The sequence below is a fragment of the Sinocyclocheilus rhinocerous genome, unplaced genomic scaffold (genome assembly GCF_001515625.1).
Source record: "Sinocyclocheilus rhinocerous isolate Xijiao unplaced genomic scaffold, SAMN03320098_v1.1 scaffold1352, whole genome shotgun sequence".
NCBI classification, from domain to species: Eukaryota; Metazoa; Chordata; class Actinopteri; order Cypriniformes; family Cyprinidae; genus Sinocyclocheilus; species Sinocyclocheilus rhinocerous.
Window position 1 is genome coordinate 62,331 of NW_015656168.1, and position 14,148 is coordinate 76,478.

Sequence of the window (14,148 nt, forward strand, 5' to 3'; positions counted from 1 at the left end):
GTTGTTGTTGTTGTTGTTGTTGTTGTTTTAGTAAAAAATTGTTACTTTTATTCTGCATTAATTACAAACATTAACCCTCTGGGGTCCGAGGGTGTTTTGGGGCCCTGGAGAAGTTTTGACATGCCCTGATATTTGTGCTTTTTTTCAGTTGCTTATAAACATTTTTGATCAAAAGAAACAGTAAAATCATGTTTTGAATTTTCTATTCACCATAGAATTCTGAAAAAAAAAAAATGTTTCCATAAATCTTGGTTTTCACACAAATATCAAGCAGCACAAATGTGCTAATAAAAATGATTTGGTGTTCAAGAAACATTATTTCTGAATGATTATACTGAAAACTGGAGTTAATATATTAAAAAGGAAAACAGTTATGTGTAATATATGTTATTATATATATATATATATATATATATATATATTTCGGAGGGTTGTTACATGTGTGCAGTTACAGAAATATTACAGCTCTAGATACTATGTACCAATGTGTACTTACACTGTGGTTACATACTACATACACATCTAGTTACTATGTAAGTACACAGGTATTAGGGCCACTTAATATAAAGTGGGACCGAAATTTGCTTATTGAACTAAAATATTGCAAACATGCAAAACAAAGTAGAAATAGAGTGTAATATACTCTTTAAAAAATCAAAAAAATTTTCATGTTAAAAAGTATTGAAAAAAGGGATCTGGTTTAGTAGTCCTCTCCCAAAAGCATCCTCACCCAGCCCTTTCCCTGAAATGGAAGAGAACAGGGAGGTGAGAGCAGTTCCGAAGCTTTGAAAACTTGTTGTTAAGAGGAGGCTATTGAGCTCTATTTATAGGTCCTTACCAGCTGTGACTCGTTATCAAATAAATATTTCCACTCTTTCTGAAATTAAGCTGCCATGTATACACAACTTTTCGGATATGAATGTTTACAGCCGTGATTGTAGTTATGATGTCATTTTATTACACTATGGTTTTGTAACACAATGGATGTGTCACTGATTACGTTTACATGGACATCAGTAATCGAATTATTTACCTTATTCTAAATAAGCCAATATTATGATTATGGTGTTTACATGAATTGCTTTTAGAATATTCCTTTCATGTTCCCGTTTTACATGTTATAAATCCTGTCGCAAAATGCAGCAAAAAGTCCTACACGACAGTAATAATGTGATTAAGGTGTTTACATGTCTATTCTGCACTTCAGTAATGTGACTAAAATAGGAATACTCCACATGTCTTAATTCGATTTCTGTTTACTTCGATTATGACTTTAGCCAGATTAAGGTAATCAAAAATCTCTGTTTACATGGTAGATTCTTAATCAGAGTATTGTCTTAATCGTATTAAAATCGGAGTATTGTTGTCCATGTAAACGTACTCACTGTTAGTGCTAGTAATTTTTTAAATCCTAAGTCATTTAAAAATCCTAAAATAAATATGTGTGAAAAGAATCAGCTGAACGAATCGGATTGTTGTGATGTGGTAAGACAGGCGAGATGAAAGCAATATGATGCTTTCTGAGGTGAATGTCACAGTGGCAGAAACTCTGTACCTTTATGTGGATGTCACCTCGCAGTTCACAGCGCAAAGACCTGAAAGTGTCAAGGAGAGACTTTGTGGAACTGCTCACATGGATCCTCAGTGCTGAGAGGGAAAAATAAAACGATATGATTACATAATTAAAAGCCGGTCACAAAAAGTGCTGAGGTTAAGGCAGTGGTCAGATCAATCACATGGGGTTCATTTAAAATGCTCCTCTGACATATCTTCCTACTGTCAGCACATCCTTCATTAGTGATCTTACGTAATCCATATGTCTCCATCCTGGAGGCAGTGTTCACAGTGTCTCCAAAAAAACACTAGCGTGGCATTTTCAGACCCACAACCCCTGCGACACAAGGCCCTGTAACAAGCAAAATGATTTTTTTTTATGATTCTGTATTTTTCCACAACCTTTAGTAGTTTTAACAAACACATTTTAAATAGAGTTTCTCCTTCTCCACTACTCAGCCTATGTTTTGTGTGCCTAAAGCAGCTCTTTAATGGTGACGTTATGTAATATAATGTATAATGATGTATTTGATTAGAATTTTTCTTATATGTGTCATAAGCCAAGTTGGCAAGTTGAAATCACTGCAGGAATGCCTGAGCAACATAAACACTCCTCTGATTTGTAAATTGACCAAATCAGAAGGAATATACAAATGCATCATTGGTTTTCTATTGAAAACACATCTGAAAAAGGCAAGAGAGAGAAGAAATGAAATGTACTGTATAAACCTTCTGTATAAACTACCAGTCATAATCAAATGTATTTATGAGAAGTCTGTTTTGTCTGTTTCTTACAGTATATTGCACACAGTTTTATGCATGTTGATAAATTCTTTCATTTGCTATACTTTTATTTTGGATTTTTATACGTAGAGAGGATGATTCATTTTATTGTATTTTTATTTTGCTTTCTGTTTTGAATTTTTTTTAAATGCTATTTGTTTTTGTGATGGCAAAGGTAAACTTTCAGCATCATCACTCCAGTCTCCAGTGCCACATGATCCTTCAGAAATCATTCTAATATGCTAATTTGTTTTTGTTTTTTTTGTGGAATCCATGATTCATTTTCTTTGATGAACAGAAAGTTCAAAAGAACAGCATTTATTAGAAATAGACATTTCATTACTATCATTATTATTTTATCTTACAGTAGTATATTTATTGTTATTATTATTATTATTATTATTTTTAAATCTTAATTTTGAATTATAGTGTAATTTTTGTGAATATTCAGGCTGGAAAATCAAGTGGAAATATGAGAGGCGTACCGGACACTCAAAGTGGAGAGGCAGCTTGAATGTTTTACCATGTACAAAGCTTTGGTGGAGAATGAGACAATTTTTAAAATGTGTTTTTGTCAGACAAAAGAAAGTTGCCAACCTAGCTCTTGAACTACTGCTAAGGTTGGACACCCCTTGTATACTTGTTCATACTTTAGTATAAGAGCATTAAAAAAAATTGTTGCTTGCATTATATAAATTACAACGTAATACACTCATATCCTGAGCACATTTATTTTTGTGATTGATCAGGGTCAGTGCAGGCCAGTGAATATACAAAGAATAGCACAGCCAAAGAGCTGTCACCATCCAGTTATTACCTGAATGAACTCCAATGCGGACCCTCAGCTGCTGCTCTGGTACGTGTGGACTGTAGAAGCTCCTCATGCCCTGCACTACAGCTAATGACATTCTTGCTATTTCTTTTGCATGGTCGTCTCCATTTCTTGTAGGCAGGCCCGACACTACCATGTAGGCATCGCCAATGGTTTCTACCTGGATACAGCAAAGGACACATGAAGCAACCCATTTCCTACAATGGATAAAATCGTCTCACATGATGGTGAGGCATTCAAATTATGTACCTGTGGTTGTCAATGATATTGTCGAAGTATGTGTACAGGTCATTCAGCACGTTCACTACCTACAGCAAAGGAAACGAGTGCGGTCAGTTTATAGCAGTCAGCTTAAGGATACAGATACAGAGATCAAAGTTTGTTTAGGGTGACAATAGTTTTCTGTTGTGGTTCAGCTGTGGGCTTCAGTATGGTCCAAAAATAACTAATCACATGTGAATGTATTATTTCCACTTTAAGGCTCAGACGGGCTAGCGAGCCAGCAGCTATGCTAACAGTAGCCTGATATTCGTGACAGAGTAGAGTTTTTGGCACGTGCGCCATGTCACCTAGTAATGTCAGGAGCTTTTATGTGACATATGAAACCCATTCCAGAGCGTACTATGTGGATATTTGATCTTACAACAGACCCCTACACAAACAAACACACACAGGCACATACATAATTTAACAAGTGCAGGGTATTTCAAAGTCTTAGACAACAGAGGACAGCGGCTCCTCAAACCTCCCCAAATAGATTTGGACATATTTATTTTTAAAAATATGATCAAAATCTGAACAAATGACCCCACATAGGACCTACATTTTTTTTTTTTAAATTTCGTTTTTTCGAAATGCCTGCATATCATTACGATTGAACCACTGATGTCACATGGACTATTTTAACGATATCCTTACTACCTTTCTGGGCCTTGAACATGGTAGTTCCGTTGCTGTCTATGCAAGGTCAGAAACCTCTCAGATTTCATAAAAAAATTATTTAATTGTTCCGAAGATGAACGGAGGTCTTACAGATTTGGAATGACATGAGGGTGAGTAATTAATGAAAGAATTTAAATTTTTTGGGTGAACTATCCCTTTAAGGCCAAGACACAATAAACCAACACAGACAAATAGCGGAAACAAAGCTGACAATGGTCAAAATGAGCTTGACTAAAGACTAAAGCCAACAGCCAACTAACACACCTTGCACCTGTGTGAGAGGAAATAACTCTCCATACCCGTGGGAGGCAGTAGTCTGTATTCATGACACAAAAAGACAAACTGGAAGAGCCAAAAGAGCGTTCTGTGTGTGTCCTCTTGACTTTGCGTACACTGTTTAGCTAAGTTGAACAGCCAATCAGTGTAGGCTCTCTCACCAAGAGATGGTCCGACAAGTGGAACATACGGCAAAAACTACGCCAACAGATGCTCAAAGACAGTCTGACATTGGTCGATGGCAAACCTTCAGCTTGATGTGTCATAGCCTATATGCATACTTACTTTGTAAATCAAAGAATGGAAAAAGGAAGAAGAGTTTAAAAGGAAGAAATTAGTTCTAGGTAGCTTTGGATCGGCATTTTTTTTTTTTTTGGTTATTTGGTTACCGTGGCAACATCTGCGTGAGCAGTCCCTCTGCTCGCTTCTTCTCTTCCTGGAGTAAAGCGGTACGTTCACTGACTATCTCCTCCAGATTGCACGCATACTGCTCCATATGGGACAGCAGGTTATCCAGAATGTTCTCAGAACCCCTGTGCACACACACAAATGCTCAGCAAAAATCATTCTTTATTATTACTACTAACTAGCTTTAGCACGATCACGTTAAAGAAGCAGTAATTCTTTATTGTCCCTTCAAGGGCCATTTGCTGCAAAAGAAACATTTATCAGTGCACAGTACACACAACACCGTTGCTTTTTTTTAAATCTCTCTCCCTTCATCCTCCAAGGCCAGTATAAATGTTTAGCGTGATACGTTGTGACAGTGTTGTTCTCATGGGACTCTATGATCGCTGGGTTGTGTGTCACTGGTCCCCAGAGTGGCCATATCCTGTTTGTTTGTCTACCTGATTAAGCACTGTCATTTGTAAGTGTAATTAATGATCCTCTGTGTCCCTGCCCTGTTCTTCATTACCACAAAATCGCTCATTAGTCACAACTACCCTCATTTACAGCTGAAACAAGCACAAAGAGGAAGAACGTGCAACTGTAGCAGTGTCAAGACCGCATTAGATTGGGAAGGAGAGATAGCTGTACTGATGCCTCAGCACTGCTTGTTTAAAGTGCCTTTAATCAAACTTATCTCAATGTTAACACTGACTTCACTTGGGAATCTTACTCTGCAAGTGGGGAAGATCGTATCAGCAGAAAGTCTAATAAAACTGCAGTCCAGAGAGGACCCTAAAAGTCAGAGTGTTTGTGGTTCTCTTTGTTTTGGTCTGAGGTATTCAAGTGCCAACTGCCAACATGTCACTGTTTTATAGTGTACTGTATATGATGTAAAATTAAAATGCAGATTATAAGGTTTATTAGCTGATTGAGATAAATAAATGAGTGAAGATACTTATTTTATGAAATAAATAACATTATAACCTTTATAATATAACTAGTATTATTTATATACTACTATAGTATTTATTAATATTTTAAATGTGCTTTTATTTTCATATTTTCAGTATTCATTTTAATTCTAATTTAAGCTTTAGTAATTTTGTTATGTGCTTTTGTTGTTGTTGTTGTTGTTGTTGTTGTTATTATTGTTATTATTATTATTATTATTATTATTTCTGTTTATCTAAAAAAAAAAATTCTTAAATGCATTCTATTTCAGTTAGTTGCAATAGGAACAGTCTTAAATATTTTAAGATGAATTTAGCTTAATTTGATTTATTGGAAATTATTTTTAATATGTTTAATAACAATAAAAAAAATACTGCCGGGCAATCGCATCCAAAATAAAAGTTTGTGTGTACATAACAGGCTATATGTGTGTGTATTTATTATGTATATATAAAGACACACACATAAAGTATATATTTAGAAAATATTTACATGTATTTACATGTATATATTTATATTCAGAGTTTCTTGATGGCAGTCCTGAGAAAAGAGAAGTCTGGTCTCTCTGCAGGTTTCTCTCTCCAGCAGCTGACTATGATTCCCTCCAGTTCCTTTACACCCTCCGATGGGTCTATGTGAGGCCTCAGTGGGCTACACACTCTCGCCCTGATCCTCTCCACAATCTCTGAAAAACAGACGGGAGAGAGTCACCAACAGTCCTGTACAGTTATCCATCTGAAATGGTTTACCTTATGTTATGAAAAGAGGCTTTATAGAGAGAGGGAGATGAGTGTATTATCATACCTCTAGCACTGAAGTGACAGTTGGGGATGTAGAAAGGCCCTCTACGATATACTACCTCTTGAGCGATAATGGCAAAACTGTAGATATCCCCTTTTTGAGTACCATTAGCTGAAATGGACTCCCTCAGGACTGAACCACAAAGAGGAGAATCTAGATGTAATAGATTCATTCATAGTGCATGTAGTATTTCCATCCAAACAAACCACAATTAAAACAGTAATGATTAGGAGGTAGAAGTGGTTATCTCTTTAGATGACAATGTCTATTACATTGTTATATGTAATATTTCTGCCTCACAATTGCTATTATGTTCTTGCATTACAAAATAAAGTAAATTGTGGGCCAGAAGAATGACTTAATCAGCTTATAATGCATTAAATCTTCTTGAAGCCTTTGCTGGGATGGTTGAGGAGTGATGCTCCATCATTACGACATCATCTGCATCGACTGTCCACAGCATCTTGGAAGCTTCTTCCTGGAGTTTGAACTTCCTGGTAATAAATATCAGTTTAATCTGAAGACTAGAAAATCTAAGACCGTAATTCTACAAAGCCAATAAATCCTGAAATACTAAGAAAAACTGAAGAACAGCAGTGGAGCTGATTCAATAAGGTTTGCATTTTTAGGCATCAGCTCTAACGTTTCAGCTGAATTTAGTCTGGCATTCATGAACTATAAAATCAACAGAATGTTTCAACATAATTGCAGTATAACATGCAAATCTTACATCCAAAATAAATGAAAATGGTGTAACTAGCAAAAACAAATCTCTTGGGAAGAAAAAAGTATATGCATCGCTCTTATGCAAATTACCTCATTTCTACACTTGATTCGGCATTGTTAATGTTTAAGAGCAGTTAAAAATACACACTTTAACTATTACCTGTATAAAGCACAGACTGCAAGGGTCCCTTGCGGCCACCAAGCCAGCAATAATCCCCAAAGCAATCAAGAATTTTCTCTCTGAAAATAAAACACACACATTTGCGATCTGCAGGTCTGCTGGGTGATTAGCACTCACTTGGTGTCAAAATGCAACTACGTCAATTTATAGAATTATGATACAGCAAGACTGGAAGCCACCCAGGGTAAATCTGTAGGAATGCAAAATGAAACAGTCACATCCAGTCACCTTTGATAAAAGTATTATATCTGGTTGCATAAGTCTGTCCAGACTTTATTACTTCGACGTGTTAGCTTGAGGGAGATTCAGTCAGTGAATAGCTGAGAAATCGATATTGCCACTGAGTTGGACATTTGGATCTTGCAGGCATTGGTACATTATTCAAGATTTTTTCTTTCCCCCCATTTTTTTAATCAAAGATAGGGTATGGGGCAATGTCAAAAAAGATGAAATTGAAGGGGTGAGAAACCAAGGGCTGAGTGGTGGGGCGTGAATGAACTAATGTATGGAGCAAAGTTGGGTATCTGGTGCCCCCTACTGGAAACAAAGTTACTGCACTATGGCCTTTAACTGGCCCCTTGAAAGAGCTGATAAGCAGAAGTGCATGAACATGCTTCCAATATCATGCTCCTGTGTGTTAACACACCTTCAAAGTTAATGAATGATGGGCAGTAAAATGCATTAAACATAGAGGCCATGAAAGTCCAAATACCAACCCATCATTGAAAAACCTGCCTCTGCCTCTTTCGTTGACATTTCACAAGTGTCACGAAATGTGCAAGATGTTGTGTAATATAATTTTGCAGAACTGTTGCCACAGTCACGTTTTTCCAATGAGCCCGGGTTGCCCAATACCTAGATTGATGCAGAGTTCTCCATGAAAGCCACAGTCTGGAGAGTCTTTGGAAGGAGTTGTCCGTCCTCCAGTCCACTTGATTTGAACCCCTTGTACTGCCTTATAAAGTCCCAAAATAGTTCGCAATGACCTGTGTAGAGAGCAATGACTCATTTCACAAATGTAATTCAGAATAGCAGAGCAGTTTTCAGATGGCTTGCACTGGTTTGGTCTAGATAATAAGTATATGTTAGTGGCTCACCTGACACTGGTTATTACCACCTTGGAATTGTTTCATCATGTAATTTAACTCACGGTCTCAACTCGCATCAATAGTTACATCTCCTTGAATACCTGTTTAACAAAAAGTCACAAAGCATGTAACCAGAAAACAAACCAAAACCAAAAATATGCTCCTTTTAACTCATATTATACTAAATAATACTGCATTGCATACGCACATGTAATCTTAAATCCAGTTGGGAATCACTGGATATATTTTAAGCTCTACAAACCTGTAATGGTTCTGTTCCACATTCGTCTAGTGATGGCTAAGCCATCATATGGGTTTTCTTTTTCTGCCAAAGTTTCGTTAAATGTCTGGGCATACAGCCAGACACTATCATGGGCTATGGCTGCTAGGAATGACACCTGTGGAATTGAAACAACTGAACTCATAATGAAATAACCTAAAAGTTGTGCTGAAGCGTCATCTCACTTGTATAGTGATATTTAAGCAAACTAAATTTCCCATCACATGGCTTCCATCCATTCAACCACATGCCCTCGCACCAAAATTCAGATGTGGTATCACTGGCAATAAACTCTTTGTTGATGTGCATAATAAAAGCAAACCTTTTCATTAGGAGCATATGTATAGCCAAAGTCTATTTTGGACCTTCTGATGACATTCTCTGAGAAGGCCTGTTATCACTGGGTTTATACAGAGACAGGAAAAACAGAGCCTGATAGGCTTGCTTGGCCACTGAGTCATATCCATCACCTGAGAAAGAAGAAAACCATGTACTATAAATAGAAAATTACATCGTCGGTCAAGTCATTAATTTTGTGGTTATGTAATACACACCTTGTTTCCAGTCAAAACTGCCAAATAACAGCTTTTGCTTGTATGGCTCGAAACAAAAGAAAACAAAATCTCCATTGGTGAGGCCTTTCTTGTGAGCTTCAATTAGCAAACTGCGGACCAACTTGCCATGTGCCGATATCACAATAACTGTATAGGCGAAAGGACACAAACAATATAGTTTCATTGTTTAGTTGCTCACAGCTTTTGGTATAGAACAAATTTGCATCAGATAGGGTTTTTTTCTTGCTGCGAGAGACTTGTGCCACCTCAGTTAAGACCCAGGACCAGGTCGACAAGGACCCTTGAGAAAGCGAGCCATGGATTTCTTGATACTTGGCCACTGTGGTGTTATTGTGCTCTGCTTGATACCTTTCGAGAAAATGTGTTTAAATAATTCTAAGATGAACTTCTTGACTTCATAATAGCAACTATATTTTTTATCAACAAGATATTTAACTGCTATATACTTAGATAAAATGTGAACTGTCACAAAGGGAATTCTGGTAATGTCAATTTACACATTGTTTCCAGTAAATTGTTAGATTACTTGTTCTTTTTCACATTTAAATAACTGTACATTTATATGCAAACTGTACATAAACCAGTACAGTTTCCTTTCTACTTGGTGCAATATTTTTTTGTACTTAATATATACTTTTATATACTTACATATATACTTTTATACTATATACTTATATACTTAAAAATCACTTTGACCATTAAAATGACTATTTATGTAGTTATTTATTTTTACAATGTACATGCAGTTTATAATAAATGTAAATGAACATAGATTTTCCACCTCTCAGTTTTAAGGTATATTACATACCTGCTCCCCTCGACGGGAATAGCCCAGGACTGTTTATTGTGAAACTGCTTACAGATTTCCACAAAGAAAGCCCCTAGTTAAGTAAAAGGTCCAAACACTCTTGTTAAGGCCGGATAGGCCTGAATTTCAAGGGGCCAAGAGAAAAAGACATTTAGCAACTGAAAAGCAAAGTGCATTTTAAGATATAAGTGTGTTCATTGTAATATACAACATTAAAACAGACCTTCTTATCTAGAAACTGTTGATCTGCACATACAGGACTGATGGCAGCAATGTTCCAATAAGCTGCTAGTTTAGCAGTCACTGCGCAGACCTTAAATAAGAATTAGCAACAGATGATAATGCTCCATTTCCTACTCAACGAACATTTGATAGTCCTTCGTCTTGTAATGATGATATCTTGTGACAAATGAGATTATAACGACTTTTGTAATTACTTTTTGATAGCCCTTCATGCGTTAAAAGTCAATTTTAAGCTTTAATTGGAACTGTGTGCTTGTAGAAGACAGATACCTTAATTTGGAAGTCTATTGTCTGAGTAATGATATAATGAGTGAGTGATTGTTATTTTTGACACGTTCCGCTGTATTTTTATTATTTACTTGTTTTGACCTTCAATTGTCTTGGAAATGAAGCTAATACAACCACATACACTTGAGCAAGAAGGTCCGTTGAAAGCACTGTATTTGTGTCATGAAATGCCCGGAGAGACAAGGTAAGATCCATTTGCAGTTTTATTGAAAGTAACAAAATATCCAAACGGAACAAAAACGTGGCCAAAAGGTAATCCAAACACAAGGAACAGATACACGGTAAACTATAGACAACATCAAGATCAGGACTGAGAAGACAAATACAATGTAGTAGCAATGACAGACAGAGTGAGCATGGTATATATAGATGAGATGATGAGTAATTAACAACCGGTGATAATGATCAGGAATGATTAACAGGTGCTCATGATAAGAACAGAAATGACAAGCAAGGGATTATGGGAAATGGAGTTAAACACATAAAACATAGAAACAGGATAGCGCCCTCAAGTGGCCAGTCCAGGGCACCACAACCAAACACTGTGACAATTTGTGTCTATGGTAAAGCGCCACAATTTTCCCAGGGCCACGTAGATTATTGCATTCATCATCCACATAATGGTAATCCAGATGTGGATGATGAATAATTCCACAACATATTACATTAAAGATGATATATAAATATCGTGCATCTTCCTTTTCTACTTGGTACAAATAGTTCACTGACCTTGCAGAAGGTCCGGACTGCAGTTTACAGAACTGATAGCGATAAGAGCTCTAGCCCCAATCCGACCAACACTGAAAGGAATGGAGGTGTTGGGCATGGAGATCAACAAGGTGAATCTATCACCCAGACTGAGAGGAACCAGAGTCATCAAAAAGAGCAGTGAAGTCCCTCGAAGTGCTTCATTACCTCTAGATGGCATATTAGTCCAAATTTGTATTCATATTTTACAATACACACAAATATATATATATATATATATATATACATTATTGCCCATGTAAGCAAACTGTGTATAGATATGTGTTTGAACAGCTTCTAATTGTAGCGTAGTCAATATTAAAATCTCATGTGCTATGTACACTAAATAAGCCTGTAAAATTATTAAATGAAATTACTTACCACTCATTCCAAAAGAATAATTCCCGCTTCAACACAAAGTTTGAACAAAATGAGTCAAAAACAAATAAAAAAAAGGACCTTGCATCAGAAACTACCTGGATATGAAAAATATCCAGTGGCAAACTGTGGCCATATGGTTTTGCTCTGATTCCAGCCATCCACGACAGTGAACTCCCCAGAGTGACTGTAAATCAAGGGTCTCACATTAATACTGCTCTGTATCTCAAGCTCTGGTGTTCCTCTGACATTTGTTTATAGCTAAACAAACATATGAGTATACACCGGTCTACAGATGTATTCGGGAATTCTCATGTCCATAAGGTCTGAAAAAACATGTTCGTCTGTCAGTGCTTTGAGTGATACTGTAGCATATGTTTCTGTTTACATGCATAAGGGCTCTTTTCAAAAGTGCATGTAAGCATAAAGGATTTGTTCATATTAAATGATGACATGGATGTAAGTTTCTAAAATAAACTGGTATTTTCTAATGTTTGCCAACTTTCTGTATTTTAATGAAAGAAAGAAGAATATTAATGTATGCACATTAATTAAGAATCATAGCACAAGAATCAGCCAGGTCAGGAACAAGAGGTCAAAAGATTAAAGTAAAAATAAGATGGTGTCATCCCCCTGCACACTGGCACTGGAGGCTTCTATATCGTGGGAATGCCCTCTAGTGTGTCTGTCAGTTTCACAGGCCAGAAAACATTTGAAACCTTTCTCAGTGCAAAAAGCTGAACACCATGAGAGAAAGATAAATGTTGTGGTCATTTCCCCCCAAAATATGTCTGCCTATAAAAACAACAAAATCTGTATTGGGGTTAGTTTGTGTCACTGCACGAATACACAGGGGAATAAAAATAGTACAGGAAGAGTGGAGAGAGTTTTCTGCTTCAAAAGCTTTCATAATCTGGGATTTTATAGTTAAGCTCAATTTACATTTAAAAAAATATTAACTATACAATATTAAACATCCATTTTAATTTACATAAAATATGGGCCCAATATGTAGGCTAATATGATAAATATAAATGTGATTTCAATAGTACTTTCAAAGCAGAAATCTTTTTAAACAGGTTTTTTTTTTTAGCATCGCTTAATTTGCCTTCACTGATAAAACTTATTACAATATTATTTTCACATTATTTACTTTGTATTAAGCTAACATGTGTTTCTGTGCAATATTTTAATATAAGAGAAACGTCAAATAAATATTTTATATTTATGTAAACATTAGTTTAAAGTTATTGTTCACAAATAATGATTCCAGAGTTACCTCTCTTGGCGAGAAATATTTGTAAAGGCAAAAATAATGTCCTATTCATTTTACTTGTTTGACAGAGTCTGTTTGATGTTATACAAGTAGGCCTAAGTGACGAATAAATTTGCATTACAAGCATAAACTTTAATGATTACAGCCTTTTATCACATGATGAGAAATGACGTCGTCAAATTGCTCCGCCCACTGGTCACACGACAAATTTAAGGCTTAATGTAGTAAAAACTATTAAAACTGCTATTCTAGTCTCAATGTGGCCTCGACCCTTTCATCTAACTAAAAGATGGTAAGCAACAATCTCTTTTTAATATAATTTAAACGTGTACGTGCGCAGTGTATATTTGGTTATTATAACCATGCCTCCGGGGTTTTACAAATTTAGGAGATAAGAGATGCACTGAAAAGTTAGGAAAACCCTTCTTGGAGATGTCGATAAGAATGGAACACATGCTAACTCTAGCAAATAATTAAACAAGCCCCGTCTAGTGAATTTCTTCCCGACCAGAAGATGGCAGTCAATAAATAAAGCTCAGAATCACTGGTGGCATTATGGAATTCCAGAACCAGGACTCATATGAAACTCAAAGAGCAGACAGGAGACTGAAATTACTTCTAAGAATAAACAATAAAAATAAAAAAAATCTATTGCTATGAACACCATTTCTACTAACCAACTACCTAACTCATAATAAATATCTTAGCTTTAAATATAACTTTACCCACTCAAGAATCATTACAATACTGCCACCAAGTTAATTGGAGTGTGGATCTTTATTTATATTTTCAAATCTACAGTCATGGCCAAAAGTTTTGGCAGTGACATAAATTGTGTTTTGCTGCTTTATAATTTGTAGATTTTTCCACATGTTTCTATGGTATACTGAAAAACAATGATAAGCATATCAAAAGTTTTAAAGGCTTTTATTGGCAAAAAAAAAATATATAATGAGTCAATATTTACAGTGTTGACACTTGTTCTTCATAACCTCTGCAATTCGCTCTGGCATGCTGGATATTAGCTTC

At 35.9% G+C, this 14,148-nt stretch overlaps 1 pseudogene; it reads right to left on the reverse strand.

Annotated features, from left to right (window-relative positions):
* Positions 1-700: 700 nt before the first annotated feature.
* LOC107719774 (atrial natriuretic peptide receptor 1-like) lies at positions 701-11,646 on the reverse strand (annotated as a pseudogene).
* Positions 11,647-14,148: the final 2,502 nt, after the last annotated feature.